The sequence below is a fragment of the Canis aureus genome, chromosome 17 (assembly GCF_053574225.1).
Source record: "Canis aureus isolate CA01 chromosome 17, VMU_Caureus_v.1.0, whole genome shotgun sequence".
Classification (NCBI taxonomy): domain Eukaryota; kingdom Metazoa; phylum Chordata; class Mammalia; order Carnivora; family Canidae; genus Canis; species Canis aureus.
In genome coordinates this window covers 58,130,196-58,147,531 of record NC_135627.1, presented here as the reverse complement: position 1 = coordinate 58,147,531, position 17,336 = coordinate 58,130,196, and the positions used below count along the sequence as shown (strand labels likewise).

The 17,336-nt window shown below is 43.6% G+C and overlaps 1 long non-coding RNA gene and 1 other non-coding gene across 2 annotated transcripts; one reads left to right on the top strand and one right to left on the bottom strand.

Moving 5' to 3' along the window:
• The first annotated feature begins 829 nt into the window (after positions 1–829).
• LOC144288075 (uncharacterized) lies at positions 830–12,593 on the top strand. The gene is made up of 3 exons (XR_013356024.1): positions 830–993; positions 8,212–8,342; positions 12,480–12,593. It is a non-coding gene; the product is annotated as an uncharacterized LOC144288075 (long non-coding RNA).
• On the bottom strand, positions 4,003–4,104 carry LOC144288195 (U6 spliceosomal RNA). Its single transcript, XR_013356168.1, has one exon. It is a non-coding gene; the product is annotated as a U6 spliceosomal RNA (small nuclear RNA).
• Positions 12,594–17,336: the final 4,743 nt, after the last annotated feature.

Sequence of the window (17,336 nt, the reverse complement as noted above, 5' to 3'; positions counted from 1 at the left end):
AACACCAGGGCAGGAGCTACTTACCACTGTATGGTGCCAGCCGGATGGTAGGGGCTCCCTAAGTGTTTGCTGAATGGATACTCACTTGTTCGCTTTATAGGGATTGCTTTCCAAGTGGTTCCCTTTCCCAGTGTCTGCAAAGCTGGTCAAAAGAAAAGTACTTGCGTGATAACCATGGACAATGTGAACCAAAATATTTGCATGGTGTCAGGAGAAACTTTGGTCCGTGAACTTGACCAGTTTGGTCTCATACGGGCATCCCTCTTGATGAGATTGTGCTGGATAAACATCCTTCCCAGCTCTTCGGCTTCTCTGCCCTACTAATACGTTTTCGTGATCACAAGCAATTGCATTGTTTCAGGCGGTCAGATCACAATACCATTGATTAGGTAATAGAATTACTCTACTACTAATAATAGGAATCACAACCACAAACATTCATATCATACTTTATGATTTTCTAAGTGCTCTTAATGGGCATTATGTCTTTAATCTTGGAGTCTGGGCCTGGAGACACATCTGCTACCTCGGTTCATTTGGATGGATCCCAAGCTCTGTCTGGAGGAAAGACTACTTCAGCTGAGTGCTGATGTGAGGCTTTTTTTATATTGACTTTGGGTGGTTCCATCTCCAGATGGTGACCTTTTGGTCACCACATCCTCAAATTCTAGAGGCTTTTACTGGATATAGTCCCCACTTTACCAATTATCATTCCTCCTGAGGTTGTTAAGGCAGATAAATGGGGTAATACTAATAATAACAAATGCTCAAGTGCTCAGTGTGCAGGGCAGTGTCCTAAGTGCTTTACACACACTCCAGTTCACTCAGTCCTGGTAGCTGCCCCAACTCACAGGACGGCCCTGGACTCATCTGCCCACTGGTGCAGGGAGGACTAAGACCCAGGAAGATGAGGTGACTAGTCCCCTTGCCAATAACTGGGGGAGCTGGGACCTGAAGCCAGCAGACAGACTCAGGACTACATGCTCACGGCAGGTAGATCTGTGAGGGCTGGTTCACTCTTCCCTGACCGAGTTCTCCAGGCACCATCATCCAGCCTCAGGAGGCTTGCCGGGCCTCAAGGCAGCTCAAGGCAGCCGCCTCGGTGGTAGGGAAGGCAGGCTCACACAGGCCTGGCCAGGGTGGGTGGGCATGGGCCCCCTGGTCCAGGGTGGGCTGGGGTGAGCCATGTGGGTCGGGGTGGGCTGTGGTGGGTCAGGGTGAGCCACAGTGGGTCGGGGTGGGCCACGGTGGGCCAGGGATGGGGGACAGGGTGGGCCGGGGTGTGCCACCGGGGGGTCGGGGTGGGTGGCGATTGGCCACACCCGGGTGGCCCAGGATGGGGGGAGCTGGGGTGGGCAGTGGTGGGGCCGGGGTGGGTCACAGTGGGTTGTGGGGCCGGGGTGGGTCCCGGTGGGCCGCGGTGGCTGGGGTGGGCCAGGATGTGCCAGGGTGTGCTGCAGTGGGCTGCGGTGGCCCGGGCTGGGCCACGTGGGTTGAGGTGGGCCGGGCTGGGTCGCAGTGGGCCGCAGTGGCTCAGGGCGGGCTGGGGTGGGCTGGGGTGGGCCAGCAGTGAGCCGGGCTGGGCCATGGTGGGTTGGGGTGGGTCCCGGTGGGCCACGGTAGCTCGGGGTGGGCCGCGGTGGGTCGGGGTAGGTCCCAGTGGGCCGCGGTGGGCGGGGTGGGCCGCGGTGGGCCAGGGTGCCCTGTGCTGCGGGAATGAAGGCCCGCTGTGCCGGCCCACGCAGAGCAGGGGACCGCGGCTCCTCCTGCAGTGCGGTCAGGGAGGGCTTCCGAGAGGAGGCGACGGGCCGCTGAAGCCTGGGGGGCAGGCCCAGGCGGCCCAGACCCAGGGCAGGAGCGGGGTGTCCCGCAGGGCAGAACCTGCCGCGACTCCCGACGAGCCCGGGGCAGTCCGTGTGGCGCTCCCGGAGCGGGGAGCGGGGAGCGGGGAGCGGGGAGCGGGGAGCGGGCCCGGGGACGCTGGAGAGGCAGGGCCCAGGCTTCGCCCCAAGGGCCTCGGGCCACCTGGGAAGGGGGGGCACTGCGGAGGGCAGGGAGGGGCAGGCAGAGGTCTGGGGGCTGCAGTGCTGGGGGGCGGGGGAGGGCCGGGCAGGGGGGCAGCGGGGCTGCACCGGGTCCAGGAGGGAAAAGGAGCAGGACCGTGGGCGACGCAATGCGCAGGCCGGGGTGGGGGTGCGGGGAGGGCAGCGGGCCAAGGTCTCCATTTGCGCAAGGTCTTCATGATGGAAACCGGAGTGGAGCACGGAAACTGGAGCAGGTGTGCGGCCCCGGGGGCTCCGTGGAGGAGCAGCTGCCTTGGGCCCAGGCCTGACGCCGGGCCCCGGGATCGAGTCCCGCATCGGGCTCCCCGCAGGTGCTTCTCCCTCCGCCTGGGTCTCGGCCTCTGTCTGAGTCTCTCAGAAATAAATAAATAAAATCTAAAAAAGGGGGGGAGGGAAGAAAAGATAAGAAAAGAAAAAAAGAAAGGAAAGGAAGGAAGAAAGGAAGAAAGAAAGAAAGAAAGATAGATTTGGGTGCGGAAATTGTCGGAGTGATGGATCGAATTTCAGGGGTGTTGACACAGAAGGGGATGTGCTGTCCACGAGGCACCTGGCTTGCACGGGTCACGGAGGAGGAATTGGGCTACAGAGTTTCTCTGACTCTGAGATGGTCGTTTTTCATATTTACTACTTCCAAAATTAGAATGTGGCTTAAAAAAAACCTGTTTGTTTGTTTTTTTAAATAGTGTTTTAACAGTGAACTATAATCGATGGTGTCTTAAAATAGACAATAGTCTGTAAAATAAGATTATTTCATAAAAACGTAACTAATATGTATTTAATGGCATTTTGAGAAATCAGAGAAGGGAAGCCTTTAAAAACACCCTTTATCTTTAAAAAAGAGAGAGAGAGAGAGAGAGAGATCATCTTTAGTGAAAGTACAATTCAGCAGCAGCACCAAATTTTGACACCATTGCCAAACTGGTAAAGTTTGAGTAATGAGGCTTTAACCACAAATCTTAGGGGCTTGAGGTGTCTGTTCTAAGTCCAGACCATTTCTTGCTCCTGTTTCTACCTGAGACAGAATTGTGCCTAGTGTTAACTTGATGAGCCACCTGTCTCCACGTTACAAAGGTTTGCTTGTCAGCCTTCCACAGAACAATGTGCTTTTGAAATTCAGTCCGTCATCCGTTTTCCCTGAGCGTAAAATGCTGAAACTTTTCCTGTAACTATGGCAGCAGAGTGTCCCTACTCACCCCACCTACCGCCCCACTCAGCCACATAGGTGGGGCAAGAGCTAAAGAAAGAGTAATGTTAGTTTAGGAGAAGAAAAAGACTTAGCAACATCCCTTTCTCAAATCCTACATCATTTAGTCTCTGAGTTGTTTTTTTGCCAAAATACTATCTTGCATTGTTAATTTAATATTCATAACTGTGTATAAAACCTTCCCGGGATCCCTGGGTGGCGCAGTGGTTTGGTGCCTGCCTTTGGCCTAGGGCACGATCCTGGAGACCCGGGATCGAATCCCACGTCAGGCTCCCGGTGCATGGAGCCTGCTTCTCCCTCTGCCTATGTCTCTGTCTCTCTCTCTCTCTGTGTGTGAGAGAAGGGGCCCAGGCCCCTTCATAAATAAATAAAATAAAATAAAAATTTTATAAATTTTTATCATAAATAAATAAAAATTTAAAAAAAAAAAAACCTTCCCGATTAGATTTTTGCTTAGCAGGGGAGCAAACAACTATAGCTACTCCCTACAATCCTTGGTTCCAGAATCTTTACCTGCCTTACTGCTTCGCTTTCACCAGATCATTCTGGAGCCTTCGATTAAGGCCTAGGTCTCACCCAGACCACCACTTAGCACGGCCAAAGCTCAAGGGAACTTTTCATTGCAGCAAAATATACATAGCATAAAATTTATCATCTTAAGCATTTTAAGTATGCAATTCAGTGGTATTAAATAGATTCCTCACACTACGCAACTATCACCCCCACCCATCTCTCAAGGAAACTTTTACAAATTTTGCAAGTCATCCTTGTGCAGAGGCCATGCTAATCTTCTCTGTTTTGTTCCAATCTTAGCACGTGTGCTGCTGAAGCAAGCACTCACCAGAAAACTTTTAAAAACAAAACTTTACTTTCAACTTGTCTATGAGGCCGGCATTACCCTAATACCAAAACCAGATAAAAATACTACAAGAAGAAAATTACAGATCAATAGCTCTCATGAACATAGGTGCAGAAATCATCAACAAAATATTTAGCAAATTGAATCCAATAATGTCGAAAAGAATTATAGACCACGACCGTGTTGGATTTATTCCAGAAGTTCAAGGCTGGTTCTACATTTGAAAATCAACCCATGTAATCCACTATATCAGTAAAGAAAAATAATCATATGATCATATCGATCGATGCAGAAAAAGCATTCGACAAAATCTTACACTTCTCTATTACAAGAACTCTGCACAAACTAGGAATAGAGAACTTTCGCAACATGATAAAAAAAAGAAATCATCTATAAAATCCCACATCAAACATACTACTTGATTGTGAGAAACTGTATGCCTTTTTTTTAAGGTCAGGAAAAAGTCGAGATATCCTCTCTCACCGCTCCTAATTAACAACATACTAAAACCCCTAGGTCGTGCAGTAGGACAATAGAAGGAAACAAAATGTAAACAGACCAAGAAAAAGAACCAAAACAGATCTTTACTCAGAAACAAAGGTCGGCACCTCAAGTCCCTTTTAGAATTTGTAGACTTTCTTTATTGCATATCTGTCTTCTGTTTTGAAGATTTCTACACTTATTTGTATTATTGCCTTCCTTCTATTTTCTTGAGTTTCAGTTGCTGTTCTTTTTCTAGCTTCATAAGATGGAAGCTAAACTCATGTGGACTTTCAATTTTTGTTCTTCTCAAATATATACACGTAAAGCTATGAATTTCCCTTTCAGCCCTGCTTTATCTATATCCCAAATGTTTTGGTATGTCACATTTTCATTATTATTCAGTTTAAATTAATTGATTAATTAATTTATTTAAAAGATTTACCCATTTATTCATGAGAGACCCAGAGGAAGAGGCAGAGACACAGGCCGAGGGAGAAGCAGGCTCCCTGTGGGGATGAGTCCAGGACCCAGGGATCATGCCCTGAGCCAAAGGCAGGTGCTCAACCTCTGAGCCACCTAGGGGCCCTTAAAATAGTTTATAATTTCACTGCAATTTTTTTTCTTAGACCTACAAGCTATTTAGAAATGTGCTGCTTAATTTTCAAACACATGGGGGGTGTCTAGTTATCTTCCTGTTACTGATTTCTAGTTTGATTCCACTGGGGTCAGAGAACACATTTTTTTATGAGTTCACTCTTTAGGAATTGTTTGAGACTTGCTTTATGGCCTAGCAGGTGGTCCATGTTGATAAGGGTTCATATGCTCTCACAAACAGCATGTATGTGGCAATTGTTAAGTATGAAGTTCTGTAATATGTCAATTATGTCAATTTGATTATTTGTGTTGCTCAAGTTTTCTATATTTTTGCTGATTCTTTGTTTCTTTTATCAGCTATTTAAAGAGGTGCTAAAATCTCCTGTAATGATTATTGGTTTATCTATGTCTTCTTTTGGTTCTGTCAACTTTGCTTAACATATATTGAAACTATGCTACATTTTCCACAAATTAGTTATACATTATAAATTATTAGGTGCACACAAATTTGGGGCTGTTTTATCTTATGTAGACTGACGTTTTTATCATTATGAAATTTCCCTTTTTAATCTCTAGAAATAGTTCTTCCCCCAAAGTCTTTGTTGACTGATATTAATATAGCTCTACCAGCTTTCTCTTGGTTAGTGTTTATATGGCATATTATTTTCATTCTTTTTTCTTTAAATCTTTTTATTTTTATATTTAAATTGAGTCTCTAGTAAATAGCACATGGATTTTGCTTTTTTATCCAAAAGCAATTTTGGTCTTTTAATTGGAGTCTTTTAATTGGTCTTTTAATTTTGGAAATCTATTAAGATTTAATGTAATTCTTGAAATGTTTATATTTACTATCTTGTTATATGTTTCTATTTCTGTTCTTTACTGCTTTATTTCTCCTTTTTTGGTAGAAGAATCAAGTTTGTTTTTTTTTTTAATTTTATTTTTTCCTCCTATTTTAGCTTACTGGTTATTAGCTTTTAGAGGTTCTGGGTTATTTCATCTTTTTTTCTAAAAGGAGGGCAGATGGTACAGGCCAATCACCTTAATCCTGTCAAGGGTTGTTCTAGGCTTTCTTAGGGTTGGTCCTTTTGGGTTTACCTTCATTACCAAGCTATGGTCTTCCTGGAGTCTCAGTCAGAGATTTGGGTATTGCTATCCCAAGTTGGTGAACCTTGTACTCCACCCTCAATCTGTTCAATTCCATGCTGCTGCAGAATCTTTGTACAAAGCGTTCCGTTAGCTTTCCTATAGTCATGGCTATGCTGGCTTAGTTTGGGAGTTAGCAAACACCTCAATAGGAGATTGCTCCTAGCCTCCCGGGTTCACTTGTCGGCAATTCCCCCCTATGTGAGGTTTTACCACCTAAGTCCCAGCCACTTTGGCAACTTTGAACTCCAATCTGTCTCCGCAGCCCAATCGAAGAATAGAGTAGCTACCACTTACCCTATTCCTTGCCCTGTGAATCGGGCTGGGGTGAATACAGAGCTCACCTACTCTTAGGGATTGTCTGCATTGGTTGCTCATCAGTGCCTTCAAATGCTTGTGATATGTATTCCTTTTTTTTTTTTTTTTTTTTTGAAGATTTTATTTGTCAGAGAGAGAGAGCACAAGTGGGGGGAGCGGCAGGTAGAGGGAGAAGCAAGCTCCCTGCTGAGTCTGATGTGGGACTGGATCCCAGGATCCTGGGATCATGACTTGAGCTGAAGGGAGCCACCGACTGAGGCATCCCAGCTTGTGTTATATATTCTGTGCAGCTGATAATAGCTGTTTTCAACAGGGTAGTTGGTTCAGTACAAGCTACTCTATTATGGCTGGAATCAAAAGTGTTCCCCTATTACAATTGGATACACTCTATGTTATAAATAAAAAATCTAAAACAACTCAAGAGTTTTAAGATCTAAAAATCTAAGAGAACTATACCACCATCCTCAAGTATTTCCAACTTGGCATTCTGTTTAGATCCAATGCCCTTCCTTTCTCATCTTCAGCTTGGTTCTTTGGCCAGAGCTTTGCATTTGGACTGAGAAAATGAAGGTTTGGTTCCTAGACTTCTATATAACAATTATGTGATCCTGGACAAATCTGTTCTTTTTACCACTTCAGTTTTGTCATTGGTCAAGGAGGATAGCCATTACTGCCTGCCTACCTTAAGTCTTTTCAGGAACAAGCAGGACAAATACTTGCCCTGTCTTCCTGACAGAGATGGTATGAGATCAGCTTAATGTTGAAAGCAAGGTTCACAGGCTGCCATCCCCATACACACGTGGGAGCTTTCACAATTTTCAGCTCGTGGACAATTTCTTCTCGTGCTCTACTTTTCTTTTTCTCATCTTAATTAGAGCTGTGAATTAGACACAAATGTGATTGCTGTTTCTTCTGCCATCTGGGTCAGACTGTCCTGCCTAACCCCTACAATAAAAAAGAATGCAGGTGTTTGAGTGAGATGTTGGTTTTGGGAGAGCTGGCTGGCCAGGTGACTCTGACCAGAGACTACTTCCTAGAGACAGGCCGTGGAGGAACCCAAACTATCAGAAGGGTTTTGCTCAGCGTGGAAACAGCACATAAAACGCCATGAAACACTGAATGGCATTAAGCTTGGACAGCCAGATGGGGATGTTGTTAGAAGTGCAATTACCTTTTAGCTGGAATTTTGGGGCCTAATGAGACAAGGCTTCAGTGGCACAGCTCCATTTTGTCTCTGACTCTACTTTTTCTAGTTTTTATCCCTGACTAATCCTTTCTGGTGGGTATAGCCTCTTTTAGGTATTTTACTAAAGTCAGCCTGGTTGGTGTCTTGTTGTCCTTTCAGGGTCACCCCACATCTCTGCTCAGATGCCTTATGTGCTCTGTTTACAGGTTGGCTCTTAGAGCGTTGCTGCTTTTTGTTCCAAAATTTGGGGAAAGGACCTTATTATAACCTCTGTGTCTAGACCTATTATAACTCCAATAGGCTCTTTATATATTTGATCTTTACACCAGTCTGGAAGGTTATCACTTTCCTTTTACAGATTTGGAAACTAAGGATCATAGAAGCTAAGACATCTGCCCAAGGTCACAAAGTGGAACGTTACACAGAATTTTCAAATTCAGGTCCGACCTCGAATTCAGAGTTCTGTCTGCCTTTTGGGGCTGCTGCAACGTAAGTACTATGTGGGTGAATCATTCCAAATTCTCATGTCACCTATGGAAGAAAAGAGACCTAAAAAAAAAAGTGATTGAGTCAAACAAAGAACTCTCTGGTCTAGCATATCTTTATGTCTTTCTACCTTAATCCATGTTTCTCCTTCTAGAATTCTGTTCATATCTACCGAGCACTTACGATGTGCTAAGAACACATAGTAATACAAAGACACAAAGCCTACATTCAAGTAAGAGTTTGAATAGATATAACCTTTAGAGAAGGTAATTTAACAACATTTTTCATCTTTCAAATGTGCAGAACTTCTGACCTACTTTAGGAATTACTTATGTGCTCCTAAAGCCTACAGTGTAACTAAGAATAATGACAAATGTATAAATAAATGCAAAATATACAGTATCAAATTGATATAAGTATGTAAAGGGAAAAAAAGGACTGCTATCACTCTGGTTTCTACTAGAACCAGTAGTGTGTGTGTGTGTGTGTGTGTGTGTGTGCATGTGTGTATTTATTATTTATTTATTTTTTATTTATTTATGATTATGAGAGAGATATTTATTACAAGGAGTTGGCTTATGCAGCTGTGGAGCTGGTTAGGCAAGTCTGAAATCTGTAGGGCAGGTCAGCAGGAAGGGAAGGCTGGAAATTTTTGATCAGGGGCTGATGCTGCAATTCCACAGCCCGAGTTTCTTTTCCCTCAGAGAAACTTTGGTTTTGCTTCTAGGGCCTTTCAACTGATTGGATGGGGCCCACTTAGATTATCAAAAAAGTATTCCCCTCCACTTAAAATCAATTTAAGTAGGTTTTAATCACATATACAAAATACCTTCACCTACATTAGTGTTTGACTGAATGACAGAGGACTATAGCCTAACTCTAGCATAAAGTGAACCAGCACAAGAGGGTAAAATATCAATAGAAATATTAAATATAGATGATCAACAAGCTATAGTCATATGCAAAAGCATTTAAAAAGACGGTTAAAGTATGTTACTAAAGCATATATTCAATGAAAAGAAACAAAAAATCTAAGTCAAAGTGTCTTGAACAATAAATTTATTAGTTTACAACATAGGAAAACCAGAAATAGGGTGGAGTGCTTTGGCTCTGGCCATCTTTTTGGCCCTCCATCCTTTGCTGACTCGGTTCTCAGGCTGCTTGATAGGGTGGCTGCAGCAGTCCCAGGCCTCGTCTGCATGAGGAAGAGAGAAATCATATCTTCCTATTACTCTTTGAAGAGTGGGAAACTTTTGAAATGCCTCCAGCAAAACTCCTCTCAAGTCTCATTGGCCTTAATTGGGTCATGGGTCCGTATTAGGGCTAGTCTAGTGATTAGTGAATACCATGCACTAATAGACTTAGCTTGAGTCGGTCAGTAGTAAGGAGAAGGGAAGGTTATAATTGCCCTAGACCAGGGCCTCCCAACCTTTTTGACAAGTAATGATGCATGTATGGCTGGCAGACTGGAATGGCTCAAAGCGAGCGCCTTGGGTCTCCAGACCTCCCCAGGGTCCACCTGGTTGTCTCAAGAGATAAATATCTCTATACACCAATGGGAAACAACTTGCATGTTGGGTTAGACCAGTTAGGAATCACCCCCTAGGGAAAGGATCCATCCCCAAACTGTGAGACTTCTACGCAGTGGGGGAAGAGTGGACTGGTTAAGTAAGGACACAATGGGTCATAAGGAGAAGAGACAGGAAGGGTCTAGGAATCAAGTAATGGGAATATTTATGTCACAGAAACTGACAAATGCTACAAATCATTGTTTTCCTCTAGAAATCAGTTTTTAAACCTTTACCAGCACCTGAAGGGCCCCAAGACAGATACACTGGAGGAGGAACAGGCTTGGCTTTTATCTCCCTATTGGGAATCCTGCTCATTTTTTTTTTAATTGAGGTGAAATTCATAGAACATAAAATTCACCATCCTACTCATCCCTTTTGAAGTTTATTCAAGCTCATGGTTGTCGCCTCTTTATTCATTATCATATTTAATTTTTGAGAAGGTAACACGTTTACATTCAGAAGGTACAAAGAAATATCCGATGAAAAGCGTCCCTCTGTTTCTGTTCTCCAGTCATCCAGTTTTCTTTCCTTAGAGAAAACCCAGGGTAATGGATCTTTTGGTATTCTTTCTGAAAATTCTTAAATACATCAATCCTTAGACTATTTTTAAACACACACACACACACACACACACACACACACACACACAGCTCTAACCTTGTTTTTCTTCATCTAACAAAACGTATCAGGGATGGTTCTATTCCAGTACATATAGAACCTCCTTATTTTCACATTCACATACAAGCAGCTACTCTGAATGACTTTGAACATACCCCTTTTTGCATTCATGTGGATGTATCGTAGGACCAGTTATGAGTAAGGTTGCCCATCTTTTTATATGGTCATGGGCCATTTCTGTATCTTTTTTGTTTTTTTGTTTTTTTTTTGTAAACTATCTCCTTCGATCTTTTTCCATTTATTCTATTAGATTTTGGGGTACTTTTATTTTTTATTTTTTTAATTTTTTATATTTTTATTTATTTATGATAGTCACACACACAGAAAGAGAGAGGCAGAGACACAGGCAGAGGGAGAAGCAGGCTCCATGCACCGGGAGCCCGACGTGGGACTCGATCCCGGGTCTCCAGGATTGCGCCCTGGGCCAAAGGCAGGCGTCAAACTGCTGCGCCAACCAGGGTTCCCTTTGAGGTACTTTTAAAATTAAAATTTAGTAGTTCTTGTATCTGAAGGAAATTGTCCTCAAATACCTTTTTTTGTTTTTTTCTTCCTGTTTTGTCATTTATCTTTTGGCTTTGTTTCTGGTGGTTTTTTTTCCCATGAGGGTCTTTTTGTTTGTTTTTAAAATTTTTTAATATAATTGAATCAACCAGTTTTGTGTAGTTGAATTTTTTATGGCCTCTTGGTTTTATGTGATACTTCCTCACTCCAAAAATCATCAAAAAACTATTAAAAATGCAACCCAATTTTCTCTAGTACTTTTACATTTTCATTTTTTATATTTAAATCTCTGCTTCATATGGATTTTGTTCTTTCAATGTTTTTTTCTATGTGGCCATACAGTTTCCTCAATACCATGTGTTGAGCAATCCACCTTTTCCTCTGCTGTTTTGAAATGTCACCTTTAGATATTCATTTATAGAAGAGAGAATTGGAAGGGTTGGTACCTGCCATGTAGACAAAAGAGAGCCAGCCTTTGCTGTCTTTGGGAAGTGACAGTACAGGCATACAGCCACCTGCTTGACCCGATAGATTTCTGTTTGCTTTAATTTCCTATTTAGAATTTTGTGTAGTTGCACCTGAGTGGCTCAGTGGTTGAGCATCTACCTTCGGTCCAGGGTGTGATCCCGGGGTCTTAGATCGAGTCCTGCATCAGGCTCCTTGCGTGGAGCCTGCTTCTCCCTCTGCCTGTGTCTCTGCCTCTCTCTCTGTGTCTCTCATAAATAAATAAATACATAAATAAATAAATAAATAAATATCTTAAAAAAAAACATCTTTGTGTGTGGAGGGGATGGGGCAGGTAACACACAAGTTCTTAGGACAATTGGGAAACAGATATATATATATTTATATTTATATATATATTTATATTCTTGTCTTCTGAGGAGGAGGGGGTCATACAAATGAGAGCAGAAACTGCAGAACTAAGCCATTTTTTGCTTTCAACTACTTGGTTACTTCCTCCCTTTATCAAGAAGTTCTGTGTCTACTTCTTGGGTAACATCGATTTTGCTATTATTATAACTGCAGAGAACAAAAACAGGAATGGTGAATAACATATTAAATAATCTCTTTCAGAGAAAGTAAATTTCCTACACATAAAGAAAACATTTTGACCATGGTTTTGGAGGCTGGAAGGGTTCCTCCTAGCCAAAGCTAATCTTGGCTGGGGATCTATAGACGGTGACACTGTCAACGGTCATTGTTTATGAGGTCAGGAAAAGAAAAAAAAAGGAGGAACTGCAGATAGCTGACGGAGTGGCCAGAGATTGTGACTCGGTCACATGCTGGTCTCCAGAAGTGGTCTCAGACCAGCGCACAAGGCCCTGTTGGTCTGTGGGGGTGAACGGCCCGGGCAGTTTGCTTATTCTTTGTTGCATCTTCTCCACAGAATGGGGTCCTGAGCTGCTGAGCAGAACTTGGAGGGGACAGGCGGCCTATTGACATCCCCACATCGGGGGGAAGAAGGCTTGGCCAGCCAGGGCTTGAAAATACAAGTAACTCGGGATCCCTGGGTGGCGCAGGGGTTTGGCGCCTGCCTTTGGCCCAGGGCGCGATCCTGGAGACCCGGGATCAAATCCCACATCGGGCTCCCAGTGCATGGAGTCTGCTTCTCCCTCTGCCTGTGTCTCTGCCTCTCTCTCTCTGTGTGACTATCATAAATAAATAAAAATTAAAAAAAAAAAAAAAAAAGAAAATACAAGTAACTCGAACACCCAAAGCGCTCCTCAGTACCTGGAGAACCTGGGGTGGCCTTCCCCCTTCTGTCCACATACTCTGCTGATGTGGCACCTGAGTCAGTTCTTAATCCCTTGTGGGGTCCTTGGTGTTAAAATTTCAGTTTGATTTCACTTACTCCTGTTTGGGTGGGATAAGGGAGGCCAGCCAATAGGAGAGGCTCACTGTGTTGTCCCAAACCCACAGAGTGACTCTGGGCTCCGTTTTACATCGTCTCCCACAGGGGAAATCTCAGGGCGAGTAAAAATAGAGAGCAACCTATGGCATCTTTGGTTGCTGTGTCCCCATGGTAGGTTATTGATCAGGACTGATTTTAGCCTAATAGAAACTTATCGTTGGAGGAGGTAGAGAAATCTTGTCCTTGGTCTTGTTTTCTCCAAACCCCAACTCACCTCTTACTGCCTTCTCACACTTAATCATTACTTGTCAAAAGGTCTTGTGGCCCTTAGCACTTGACGCACAATTCCATCACTCTTAGGGTCATGAGACGGGGGTCAAGACCTTTTCTCCTGTCATAGCTACTAGTCCATCAAGTAAAAATGGCAAACATGCTGGCTTTAAGTAAAATATTAAATCTAGTTATGTAAGGAAAAGATAGGGGCACCTGGGTGGCTCAGTCAGTTAAGTGTCTGCCTTCAGCTCAGGTCATGATGGGGGGGGGGGTGGCAGGCAGGGGGTATTCTGGAATTGAGTCCTGTGTCGGGCCCCCTGCTCAGTGGGGAGTCTGCTCCTCCCTCTCCCTCTGCTCCTCCTCCTCCTCCCTGCTCATGCTCTCTCTCTCTCTCTCTCACTTACTGTCTCTCAAATAAATTTTAAAAATCTTTAAAAAAAGAGACAAACCATTAAGCATAGTATAAACACAAATAGCATTCTTAAATGCTGGCTTCTTGAAGAGGAGAAGAAGGGGAATGTATTAGCAGAGGAAGGGGGGAGAAAAGAAAGACGGGATATAAGAGGAGGCCATGGATTCAGTGGACAAAAGCAACAGTGTTGGCTCTTGTATATGCTCTCCTTTGAAGTGTCAAAATATTAAAACAACTATTTCCAGTTTTCCATTGCTTTCATTCTTAACTGTTGGTTACGACTGTGGGAACCAAATCAACCTCCTCAATGAAATCATTTTCTAACCACAAAGGCAAGAAGAACTAAAGTTAACTACCGAAAAGTCGTGTCAGAAGCCAGGTGTTAAGGGCTGATGCCCCAAATTCATACACTATAGCCCTGATCCCCAGTGCGATGGTGTTGGGAGGTAGGGCCTCTCTTTGGGAGATAAATACGTTAGATGCGGTAATGAGGCCGGAAGCTTTATGATGGGATAAGTATCTTTATAGGAAGAGGAACACAGGCAGCTTACTCTCTCCCTGTGTACACCTCAAAAAAGAAAAAAAGGCCCTATGAAGTCACAGTGAGAAAGTGGTCATCTACAAGGTAGGAAGGGTTCTTAGCAGAAACCGAGCCTGTTGGCACCTGCATCTTGGACTTTCACCCTTCAGAACTGCGAGAAATAAATGTCTATTGGTTAAGTCACCCAGTCTATGGTATTTTGTCATAGCCACCTGAGGTGACTAAGATACCAGAGAATTGGACAACCACCTATTGGCTAAAGGTCATGGTCATAGTAGGGTTGGGGGGATGGACTATGTGTGTTTGCTCGGATTCTTCATGTGAAAGTCCTCTCAAGGATTCTGACTGTATCCGCATTTTGACAGAGGCCTCTTAAATGCCAGGTTGCCTGTAATACGCAAAGGAATGAGTCACTAATGATGGAAGGTCAGGTTCCACACCACGTAAGAAATCTGTTTCTCTGCGGGGAAGGAAGAAATTTTCCATTTCTTTTTTGTCTGTTTGTTTCGACTCTGCCACAGGCCAGAGATTCTCTTCCTATGAGAGATCCTTTGTGGACATATTTGCATCAAAATATCTCTCCCTCCATTTCTCACCTCCTTTCTGACCTTGTACACATGGTTAAGTGCTGCTTATCAAGCAGCTGTTGCTGGGAAAAGGGAGAGGTTGTGTTGGGGGGGGCCCTCCCTCTCCTCAGCTATCATGAGCTTCTCTGGCTCTGCTTCTGCAGGATGACAGGGAGTGTCCCACCCACTGTGACTAACACTTCTGTTGAAGCACTTAATTGCTGTCCTTCTGACAAGTCTTCAGAGCATAAGCACAAGTACGCTACACCCCACTGCAACAGATAGCTGATAAGCTGCTGCTGGGGCTTGGGTGAACAATTCACTTTCTACTTCTTTTTTAGAACCTTCCACAGCAGAATGCCTTTAAAGAGCTGGCTATTGCAACCTCTCATAGTCAATGGAGCCAATGACAATCTCATCCCCAAGAACATTGTTGGTTTGGGGGCAATGCTTTGCATTTAATGAAGACAATAACTTTCCACAACTTCTAGAAAACACAGTTTGGCTCTATGGTGGTGGCAAGTGCTTATTTTCCTTCATATCAGCCCAAAGAAGTTTTCAAAGTTCAGAGATTTTCCTAACAGCTGGTTAATAACTACAGATGGAAATTTCTTTGGCAGCAGGCTGAGGAGCCCGGAGAGGGTAACCAGCGCTCAGAGGACTCTTGCCACCTTGCCACCAAGCAAGAGGAACTGGTTTTCTGCAACTGGTTTTATGACACCAGTGGGGAAACTGATTACCCTCCAGTGGAAGTGCTGCAGCTGGTTTGTTCCATATCATCATTTGCCTCCTTCTCAGTCCCTGCCTTGTGTCAACTATAGTTCCACCTTCCTCAGTTTCAATTTCAGAAATGCAATTTCCCTGAAATGGCTTTTCTCTGACAACCTGGGCTGGTGGCTGCCTCTGGCCACACCTTACCTCCAAGGCAAACAAGCACCTTTAATTTGGGCTCCCAAGTGGAAATAACAGATAGTCATCAAGAACAGAGGGCTCTTGCCTGGGCTTGCTCAGAAAATCCCCTTTGCAGAGGGGGTGCAGCTGTCTCCCCAGCTCCCTAGTTACGTGTCCCTCATCAAATTGTCAGGACATTGAATTCTGTCAAATATTAACCCTTGTCCTTGGTTGCTTTAGTGAACAGAGATGAGGGTGGAAGGTAAAAGAGAAAGGGCATGTAGAAATCAGAGTGAGAGACACTAAGGGAGGACCGGAAGGAGGAAGGGAAAGAATGAGAGTGGGGGACCCAGCAGGTCCTCTGAGCACAGGGAGCCGCCAGCCTCACTACCTACTTTGCCCATTCGCATTGGGGGTCAGGGCTCTCACCACAGTTCATTGCTCCAGTTGGAGCTTTTGTTCTTATTGTTATGAAAAAATATGTAATTACCAAGTGGGGAATAAAACAGTGAGGCTAAAAGCTGCATGTGCAGTAAGATTCCCCCTTTGAAGTATTTGTTGGCATAAAGGTTTGGAAGGCCATAGATAGAAATTTTAAGTGTTATCTTGGAAAGGTAGGATTATAGATGAGTCTTTCTGTTCTTTTTGCTAATCTCTACTTTCTACAATGGGTGACTATTGTTTACAATAGAAAAGTTAAAGTCATACTAAAAAGGGAAGGAAGAGGCAGACATAGAGGAAGAAACAGTGGAGTCAAGGGAAGAAGATAAAGTTTTGTGAGGCATGTGATAATGCGGGCATTTAATCAAGCTATGCATTTCCCGGTTTTAATTGCCTGTTCTTTACACTCAGGGTACGCATTTGACTATTATTTACAGTTTTTTAAGAGCTCTAATTTTTAAATCTGTAGAGCTGTATTTCTTAAGCAGAGGCGCACATGGGAATCAGCAGGGAAATTCTTTCAACATGTCCTTGCCCGGGTCCCACGCTCAGAAGTTCTAATTCAGAATACCCATACGGCCTGGGTAGGAGGTTTTTGAAAAACATTCCCAGGTGTTCTGATCCTCATCCTTGTTGAGATCCACAGTGTGCAAGACAATTCACTGAAAGGAAATATTACAACTTCTAATTTCATTGATTTTCTATGGCATCCTTTAAAGATTTCTACTTGTATGTGTATTAATGCTATATATAATAATATTGATATCATAAGACATGCATAATTTGCAAATAAATGTACATATTTGAGGGTGGGTTAAAGACATTTTTCTTATAAGGATGCACAATAAAAAAAAAAAATGGAGACAACTGCTTCAGAGAAGTAAATATAAGTGGGATAACTCAAGTGTCCAACCAAATTAGAAATTTTTCTCCAGCCCGAGATAGAGAAATGTCTCACTGCAGATGCTGACTCATTTTGACCTACTTTGTTTCCTTCTTAGAGATGCATTACTATTTACTGGTCCTGGGTCATCATTTGTGGCGTATGATCTTCCCCAGGTAGGCTGCAGCTGTGTCCTTGGTAAATGCACATGCATATACATGCCCCAAGTACAGACGTCAGCATTTGGAAGCTCTCAAAGCCTTCAAAAAGCTGATCATTATTTCGTGGTTCCTACTTGCTAAACTCTTATAGCTGCTTTGAAAAAAAGCAACTAGATTGTCTTAGCATAAAAAGAAAAGCCATTAATAATAATTAACAAATAAAT